Raw genomic sequence first — 9618 nt, 5'->3', positions numbered from 1 at the left:
GCACCATCAACAGAAACAAGGAGTCAGTTATCAACCTAAAAGTTTATGGTATGAGAAAAAATAAAACCAAATGTTACGACCCCAGCTCGTTATGTGGGTAAAGGTGTAACATAATATGCCCAGATGGAATTTGGCGCTTAAATGTTTTAATATATATAAAATAAAAGGTACAATAATAAACAAAAAAAAGAGGCAGCAATGGATAAAGGTAAAAAAAATACAAACGATAACAAAAAGAGACTCTAAACTAGAGTTATATCAACAGAAATATCCTAATCTAAATCCCAACACTAATGGTGTGTGATAAAACCAAACAAAAAAACTAGTGCCTCCAAATCACAGGTTTCACAAGAGTCAACAAAATACTAAAGCCTAAACAGAGTTAAACAGTTTTCCAGATCGCTAACAAAGTTTACCTAATCGAAGGCACTGGAGCAGGGCTGGTTACAGCGACGAGCTCGTCATCCTCAGGCTGACTGGCGTCTTTATGCTGGTCCACCATGGCACTGGATTGGCTGATTCTCATGCTGCAGCTGTTCTTGATTACTCCAGCACCAGGTGAATCTAGTTGTCATCAGCCTGGGAGTGACAGGACACGCGCACACACATACACACACAGCACATCTACACAGCACACAAGCACTCAAAGGAGGAGGAGAAACCCCAAATACGGCAACGCCCGTAACACCTAACCTGAAACTATTATTAACTCAGTCTGCACATCTACATTCTCTCTCTTTTTTCCAGCTCCAGTCCACAAAATCAACATCCAGCAGGTAGAAAACAGGATGACCTGCAGCTCAGAGGGGATCTACCCTCAACCTGAGCTCACCTGGTCCACCACACCTCCATCCAACATCAACCTCCACAACACAACCACAGTCCAGCAGAATGAAGAGCAGCTTTACAGCATCAGTAGTTCTCTGATCCTCTCACACAGTCGTACTCATCTGGTCTACAGCTGCACCGTCAGCACTCCAACAAACAGGAGGAGAGCTGCTTGGAGGAAACTCAGTGAGGAAAACATCTCATCTCAACAATCCACTCACACATTATTGACTTGCTTCATTCTTGTCTTTTTCTCTTCCATCATTTCAGCTCCTATCAGTGGATCAACAAGTGAAACAATCATCACCTGCGCTGCCTCCAACTTTTCCTTCTCTCACCTGCTTTGGAGATTCAACCACAGTCAGATGATGGTGAAGCAGAGCAGGACTGATGGCAGCTCCACAGTCTCAGAGGAGTGGAGGCAGCAGGTGAAGGATGTGTCAGAGTCAGGAGACATCACACTGCAGGACTTATCTTCAGAGCAGGAGGGAATCTACACCTGTCAACTCAGTAATGCTGAGGAGACGCTGATAAGTGACACCTCTGTGAAGATCAGTGGAGGTAAAACAGCAAAAGTTCCTCTGATTATCTGGAATATGTGTTTGACCTGCAAACATCAAAGATCACAAAACTCCTTCATGAAGCTTCCAGAGACAGAAAATTAACTGAATCTTTTTATGTTTCAGGGAATTCCGTCAATGTTGGAGGAATCATAGGTTTAGTGGTTGTTTTGTTTGCAGCAGCAGCAGCAGTCGGTCTGTTTCTGTTCTGGAAAAAGAAAAACGGTAAGAAGATGTTCTTCCTCCACTTTGAATTTTATTTCTTGTTTGTTATGTTGATTTTTTGTGAACATTTCTCAGATCAACAAGAAAACAACGCAAGTAGGTCAAACAGTGCTGAAACACGTAAGTAAATGTTGTGTGTTAAACTTCTGTGTTGCTCTGTCAGCACTCCAACAGGAGGAGAGCTGCTTGGAGAAAACTCAGTGATGCTGAGGAGACACTGATGCCGAACACTGTTCTAAAGACTAACCCAGAGAAGATCTGAAAAAGTCTGTTTCCACCTAACATTTAGACTTCATCACCTGTGGAAGTTTGGTTTGTAGAAATGAACAGATTCTTCTTTGTTCCGGGCACTGTTGCCAACTCCTCAGTAAGGAAAGTCGTTGTTGGCTGTCCTAAAAGTCGCTAGAAGTTGCTAAATGACGTCATCGCCAAATTTGCATATTTCCCAGTTTGCAGGTAATTGTAATCAACGTTGTAGGAGAGAGGAATAACGTTGTGGAATAGACCAAAAAGTGAGTATAAAACAATCAAAATATGTTTTTGTACTAGAGGCTAAATGCTGTGGTTTATTTTAGCATGACAGTGAAGAAACATTTTCGTTTGTATGGCTTCGTAAGTCTGGATGGGATCTGTAGGGACTGCGCATGCGCGATTCATCTATCGTCTGGCCACGGAGTGATGTGGGTCTCCCCCTCCCCTCACTGAGACTGCTGCGGGGTGACTGGACTGACAGCCTGTGCTCTGGGAGGGGGAGAAGCTCACAGCAGCACCTGCTGCTTGTTGAAAACAGTAACTGCAGAATGAGCCGAGTTTTCCTATCAGAGTCTCCAAAACGGCAGAAAAAGTCGCTAGATTTGTCGCTAGTCGCTTTTGACAAAAAAAAGTCGCTAGGAGCTTTGAAAAGTCGCCAGATTTAGCGAGAAAGTCGCTAAGTTGGCAACACTGGTTCCGGGTGGTTCCGTTGCAGCAATAGTTGGGGTGGTTTCCATTTTAGTTCTAGCATCACTGGTAGGATTCTGTATAAATAAAAAGAAAAAAGACAAGAAAAATGAGCGTGCTGGCAGGAGGGAAAACTATAAGTAAGTCTCTCCTTTGTATTAAATACAGCATCACTGCTGCACTATAATGAACTCAATAAACTAAAATTACATTAATAATAACTATTAGAGTCATATTTCCTCTTTGTGTAGGATGTAATTCAATTATTTAATCAGTGACTTTTACACACATAAAGTTTGTGATGGAAGTCCTTTTTAGTATTTAGATGATTTATTATTCGTCTTCATTGTCATCGTTATTAACTGAGAACTTCTCAGAGTTCATGTTCCAAAGTGACAGAATCTAGAATGTAAGAAGATAAATGTGCAGACAGCTTAAACTGAGTATGGAGCTGAGTCCTTCAACGAGACTAGAAACTGGGGAAAAATGTTTTATTTTTACCTCGTTATGCATCCATAAGGTTTTTTTATATGCTAGAAACCAATACATTACTGAAATAAACTGTCAATGCTATGACTGAACATTTCCACCTTAAAACTGCAGTTTACCAATGACAGTCTCACTTCTACTAAATTATTCCAACTTTCCAGCTCACACTTCCTGGTTTCTGTGTCTCTGTGTTGTGACTGATGCAGACTTTGAATGCAGACAGCAGATGTGTTCACAGTTCAATTAATACTGCAGTAAACAAAGTGTTGGTCTGCTATGTAAACACTTACACATCTTCACTGTCAAACATGAAAGCACACAAAGCTCCTGTAGATGTTTCTGAAAGGCTTTCATGTTCACTTTCCACATGCTACAGCAGCTGGTCATAAATCAGCCTGCAGCTCCGTGTTATTGATTATTGTCCATCATAGCTCAGGAAACTGGAGATTTTAGAACCTTAAACTGTGTTTGGGCTCCATCTATACAAAGTCCAGCAGAAATCACTGCAGCTTTAATTGTTTTAATCATGAATGATCATTTTGAGCACATTTAGTTTTCCAGCCTCATGTGCAGTCAGTTTGTTTGCATTAAGAACAGTTGACTGAAAACAGAGTTACATCTCAGCCTTGTAAGGCAGGAAGGGATTATTTTCATGGAGAACCAACTCCTAAATATGAGAATTTATGTTTTTTATTGATTTAATCAACAACCTTGGAGGGACTTTAATCAATATTTTATTCTATTTAACTTGAAATTTACTTTCATCAGTTTTATCTGTCAGCACAGCTGTGACGATGATTCAGATGCAAGAAAAAAATACATATTACAATGACTCAACCTCATTTATTGCTGTTTGCAGTCAAGTACAAATGGAGCCACTGAGGATGGAGGGGAAGAGATGGAGACGATGAAGCTGCACCAGATCCTGCTGCTCTGTTGAACTGAACACTCTGTTGGTACTGAAGTGAGAATCTATCAAATAAATGTCAACTGAACGTCCAGTTAAAGCAGCAACCTCCAACCACTGTTTAAAAAGTCAATCAGTCCACTTTGTGCTTCTTTTATGACCAACCTGATGTTTCTGTGGTTTTAACACATGATGTTCTAATGAGACTAAATGAGAGAAATAATAGCAGCAGAGACAAAAAACAAAGTGGAACTGAAGAAGTTCACTTAAAACTGACTGTGGAACTTTGCTGCCATCTGCTGGTGAGTTTTATTTATTATGGAGTCAAGAAATGTAGCTATTTAAACAGCTTTTTTTTTTTTAAAAAATATTTAATTTATTTAAACAAAAATAATGTAAATGTATTTTGTAAATCTCTTTTCCTCGTTTTAATGGTTTGACACTTAGTCAGTCTGTCCAGTTGCTCTGTTCAGTTTTTTACTACTTTTCTGTGCTTTTTTTTAACCCAGTGGATGATTTTAGCAGCTGCTTTGTTTCTAACCTTAAATCAGTTTAATTGTTTAAACCTTTAATATCTTTGACAGCTTTAAATAAGTAGTTTTCAAGTCTGAGCTCTGTTGTTTCTTTTATGTTTATTGGAGGTAATGACACTGATGTTACAAACCAAATAATAAATACAACTTTTTATATCCATTATTCATTAAAATGATGAACTGGTCTCAAGCAACTGATGCAGAAATGAGTTTAAATCTCAGTTTTAGGTTGATGACATCACAAACTTGAGCAGCAGATAAATGATGTGAACATAAAGTCAGTTAGTGGCCTTTGAGACACATCATTCTACATTTTAAAGCTATAGATACATGCTCTGTGTGTCCTGTCTGGATGGGTTTTAATGCAACATTTCATGCAAAAAGCAGACAAAAAGATGTAAAGAATCTGAATATATCTCGTATCAGTGTTTCTGTTAGTAGATCCATCTGAGTTTCAGAACTGTAACCATTAAACACATCTAACTCCACTTGTTTGCATTGAGTTTATTGAGACCTGCTGGTCAGTAGATGCACTGAGAGCTGTGAGTCTTCTTTCCTTTCTGAAGTCCTGAAGATCACATCAGTCGTCTAATCATTTACATCACTGAGGTCTTCATCTCCTGTGGATTACTGAAACATCACAACATTCTGAGTGGATTGATTGATTTACTGTGAACTGTAGAACATTTCTGACCTTCCCCTCCCTCTGAATGTATCAGTAAACATTAGGATGTGATTGTTCTGGACGACCAAACCAGCAGTTTGCTCTTTAATAGTTCAACTAAAATATGCTAACAAGGAGGAAACACGAACTCTTCACACCGAGGCTCTGACTCTGATTAAAACATGGATGGAATTTAACACGTAAACATGTCGATGAGTTAGAGGAGTATTATATATCAGTTCATTTTTACCAAGCATCTCAGATTTCTCTTCTACTGGAGGGTCGAGGGGAGGGTCCAATCACCGGTTGGACGGTTGGAAGGTCCGTCATTGATAAACGATCCTGATTGGATGAAAGATTCACGAGGTGGAGACTGGTGGACGGAGCTGGAAAAGAAGAATCTGTGACATGTATTCAGGCTGAGAGGATTCATGTTTACCACCGTGTCTTGTGGACAACGGGAGTTCAGTTTATATGTAAACATCTGGATGAAGATTTCTGTGTTTTTGATGTTTCTGTGGATTCTGACTGTTTCCAGAGGAGGTGGGTGAAAACTGTCTCTGTTCTTCAGACTAACATTTGTTCACGTTATTTTCCATCTATCCGTTCTCTCTGTTTTCCAAGTTAATCTGAGTATTATTGGTGTTACGAACTGTGGAGGACGAAGTGTTTCTCTGTTGGTCTGGTAGCAGACATCTGCCCTCCTCCTAGAATGTTCTGCTGGGAAACATGGAGTCCTGATCCAAAACCTTGGAACTGATGCTGAACGGAACCAGAGCAATGAGATGGACGCTTTGCACAGTGGGCTGCTCGGCTTATTTTTTTTGGAAAAAATGTAATATCTTGGCTAAAAATCATCCCCTGGTAGTGATTGAGGGCTCATTTCAACCGCAATATACTTGGGAATACATCTAAAAAGATATCTTTAAATTATATAAAAAAGTTAAGGCTGCAAGGAGATTTTTAATGAAATCTGCCCTAAATTGATGCCTTAAATGACCATTTTCAAAATTTGAAGGCAGTTGTTACACTTAGAGACATCTCGAAGTCTTTTTATACTGCAAAGTATGTGTATATTAGAAGTACTACTTACAATTTCGATACATACAGTGCATCCAGAAAGTATTCACAGCGTTTCACTTTTTCCACATTTTGTTATGTTACAGCCTTATTCCAAATCGGATTCAATTATTTTTTTCCCTTAAAATTCTACACACAACACCCCATAATGACAAAATGAAAAAAGTTTTTTTGAGAGTCTTGCAAATTTATTAAAAATAAAAAACAAAGAAATTACATGTACATAAGTATTCACAGCCTTTGCAATGAAGCTCTAAATTGAGCTCATGTGCATCCTGTTTCCACTGATCATCCTTGAGACGCTTCTACTGCTTAATTGGAGTCCACCTGTGGCAAATTCAGTTGATTGGACATGATTTGGAAAGGCACACACCTGTCTATATAAGGTTCCACAGTTGGCAGTGCATGTCAGAGCATAAACCAAGCATGAAGTCAAAGGAATTGTCTGTAGACCTCCGAAACAGGATTGTGACGAGGCACAAGTCTGGGGAAGGGTACAGAAAAATTTCTGCTGCTTTGAAGGTCCCAATGAGCACGGTGGCCTCCATCATCCGTAAATGGAAGACATTTGGAACCACCAGGACTCTTCCTAGAGCCGGCCGGCCATCTAAACTGAGCAATCGGGGGAGAAGGGCCTTAGTCAGAGAGGTGACTAAGAACCCCATGGTCACTTTGTCAGAGCTCCAGCGTTCCTCTGTGGAGAGAGGAGAACCTTCCAGAAGGACAACCATCTCTGCAGCAATCCACAAATCAGGCCTGTTTGGTAGAGTGGCCAGACGGAAGCCACTTCTTAGTAAAAGGCACATGGCAGCCCGCCTGGAGTTTGTCAAAAGGCACCTGAAGGACTCTCAGACCATCAGCAAAAAAATTCTCTGGTCTGATGAGACAAAGACTGAACTCTTTGGTGTGAATGCTAGGCGTTTTGTTTGGAGGAAACCAGGCACTGCTCATCACCAGGCCAATACCATCCCTACAGTGAAGCATGGTGGCGGTAGCATCATGCTGTGGGGATGTTTTTCAGCAGCAGGAACTGGGAAACTAGTCAAGATAGAGGGGAAGATGAATGCAGCAATGTACAGAGACATCCTGGATGAAAACCTGCTCCAGAGCGCTCTTGACCTCAAACTGGGGCGGCGGTTCATCTTTCAGCAGGACAACGACCCTAAGCACACAGCCAAGATAGCAAAGAAGTGGCTTCAGGACAACTCTGTGAATGTCCTTGAGTGGCCCAGTCAGAGCCCGGACTTGAATCCAATTGAGCATCTCTGGAGAGATCTGAAAATGGCTGTGCACCGGCGCTCCCCATCCAACTTGATGGAGCTTGAGAGGTGTTGCAAAGAGGAATGGGCAAAACTGCCCAAAGATAGGTGTGCCAAGCTTGTGGCATCATATTCAAAAAGACTTGAGGCTGTAATTGCTGCCAAAGGTGCATCAACAAAGTATTAAGCAAAGGCTGTGAATACTTATGTACATGTGGTCTCTTAGTTTTTTATTTTTAATAAATTTTCAAGAATCTCAAAAAAACTTTTTTCATGTTGTCATTATGGGGTGTTGTGTGTAGAATTTTAAGGGAAAAAATGAATTGAATCCGATTTGGTATAAGACTGTAACATAACAAAATGTGGAAAAGGTAACGCGCTGTGAATACTTTCCGGATGCACTGTACGTGTTAACATCAATCGCTCAAGGTCCACACAGGGGAGCTTAGACCTTCTTCAGTAAACTTTGATCTGTGAGAGTTGCCATAAGCCAGATTTTCTGACACTTGTATTTTTCAACACCTGACATCCTATTCTTTCAGAAAATATATACTTTCCCATATCTGGCTTATGACAAGTGAAAATATTCTGGGTGGTACATGAGAATAGTCTCAGAAAAAAGAGTGAAAATTTACTGTATTTTTTCAAACTTTGCAGAAATCTTCTAAATTTAAGCAATTAAGAAAATTTGGAGCAGGTAAACCTGAATATTGTTAAAATCTCAGGTAAAAATGATTAATTTCTCAAAAAGAAATAGAATGAAAAGCTCAAATATCATTTTTTTTACTGGCCTAACTTTTTAAAGAATAGACCGTTTGACTTGATTTTTTTTTTTTTGTTGAACTGGATTTTTATTCTACTATAAGAAAAACAAAAATAAAAGCAATTTGGAGGGGGTCACATTTTCTAGATTTCCAGGTCCCAGCCCACTGTGCTTTGGTTCCTGTCCAGTAACTGCTGAGGTTTGAATCCATCTGGCTGCAGTGCTGGGGCCTGTTTCACGGAGCAGGTTTAACAAACTTTGAATTTCTGAGTTGATTCCTCAACTCTGAGTTGATCTACTCTGACATAGAAAACTCTGAGTTTTCGGTTTCACAACGGCTGATATGAGTTGGTTTAATCAACTCGGAGTAGTTTCACTTCGAGGTAAGTGTGCGCCACAACTCTGAAAAGACAGCATCAATGGAACCCCGATTCGACGAGTAACCATGGCAACGGGGAAGCGAAAGGCTGCGTTTTTGAACTGGAAGTTTTTAACGCGCTCATATGGCGAGTTTGAACACGTTTTTAGAAAGAAGTGCAACACCGCTGCAGCTGCAAAAGAGAGGGAGACGGCGTGGAGAACAGCCCGGATCAATGCGTAAGTTTAAATGTAGTCCTTTGTAATCGTAATAATATTACAGGGAATAACTGTCTGAATCGTAGAATATTAAGTTATTTCATTTAGGTGAAATCTTGCGGGGGAGAAGCGCACGGGGCAGCAGCTTAAGATGAAATATAAAAACATTGTTCAAACAGGTCAGACCTCGGCATTATCTCATGGAGGTACTTCATGTTGATCATGTTTTACATTGTAAAGTAGCCTAAATATTAAGTGGCTGTTTGACTGTGCAGTTGTTTTATCCACACACAGCCTAAATGTCTGCATCCATATCATGTCCTGTTAAATAATTAAGCCTATTTAAACTAACACAGACTTCTGCTCAGAAACAGAAAGAAAGCAGATGCCTGTAAAACGGTGGTATTAAAGGTCATGGATGCATATATATATATATATATATATATATATATATATATATATATATATATATATATATCCCCTTCACAGCACAACAGACCTTGTAATTGTAAGTAGGCAACACTCCAAAGATTTATCCAAATGGTAGTTTAAGTTTACTGAAACATGTCACTGATCTAGGATGAAGAGGATGAAACTGTGTCTGCTGCCTTTACAGAGGGGGATCCAGAAAGGCATACAGAGGTATGTTACTGATAGTTCTCTTCTCATTCACATTTTGGGTGGAATATAGATTGTGACATTTAGCCTACACGGAAGTATTCCACATTCTCATCTTTTTAACAGAGCATGGCTGGACAGCAGCAGGATGGTTCCTCAGCTTCCACTGCACAGACT

The 9618-nt window shown here is 40.0% G+C and overlaps 1 long non-coding RNA gene across 1 annotated transcript; it reads left to right on the top strand.

The window, feature by feature from the left end:
- Positions 1 to 1855: 1855 nt before the first annotated feature.
- LOC127532346 (uncharacterized) lies at positions 1856 to 4081 on the top strand. The gene is made up of 2 exons (XR_007939726.1): positions 1856 to 2692; positions 3901 to 4081. It is a non-coding gene; the product is annotated as an uncharacterized LOC127532346 (long non-coding RNA).
- Positions 4082 to 9618: the final 5537 nt, after the last annotated feature.

This window comes from Acanthochromis polyacanthus, chromosome 23 (genome assembly GCF_021347895.1).
Source record: "Acanthochromis polyacanthus isolate Apoly-LR-REF ecotype Palm Island chromosome 23, KAUST_Apoly_ChrSc, whole genome shotgun sequence".
NCBI classification, from domain to species: Eukaryota; Metazoa; Chordata; class Actinopteri; family Pomacentridae; genus Acanthochromis; species Acanthochromis polyacanthus.
Note: the sequence above shows the minus strand (reverse complement) of the source record. Positions and strands in the feature narration are given on the sequence as shown.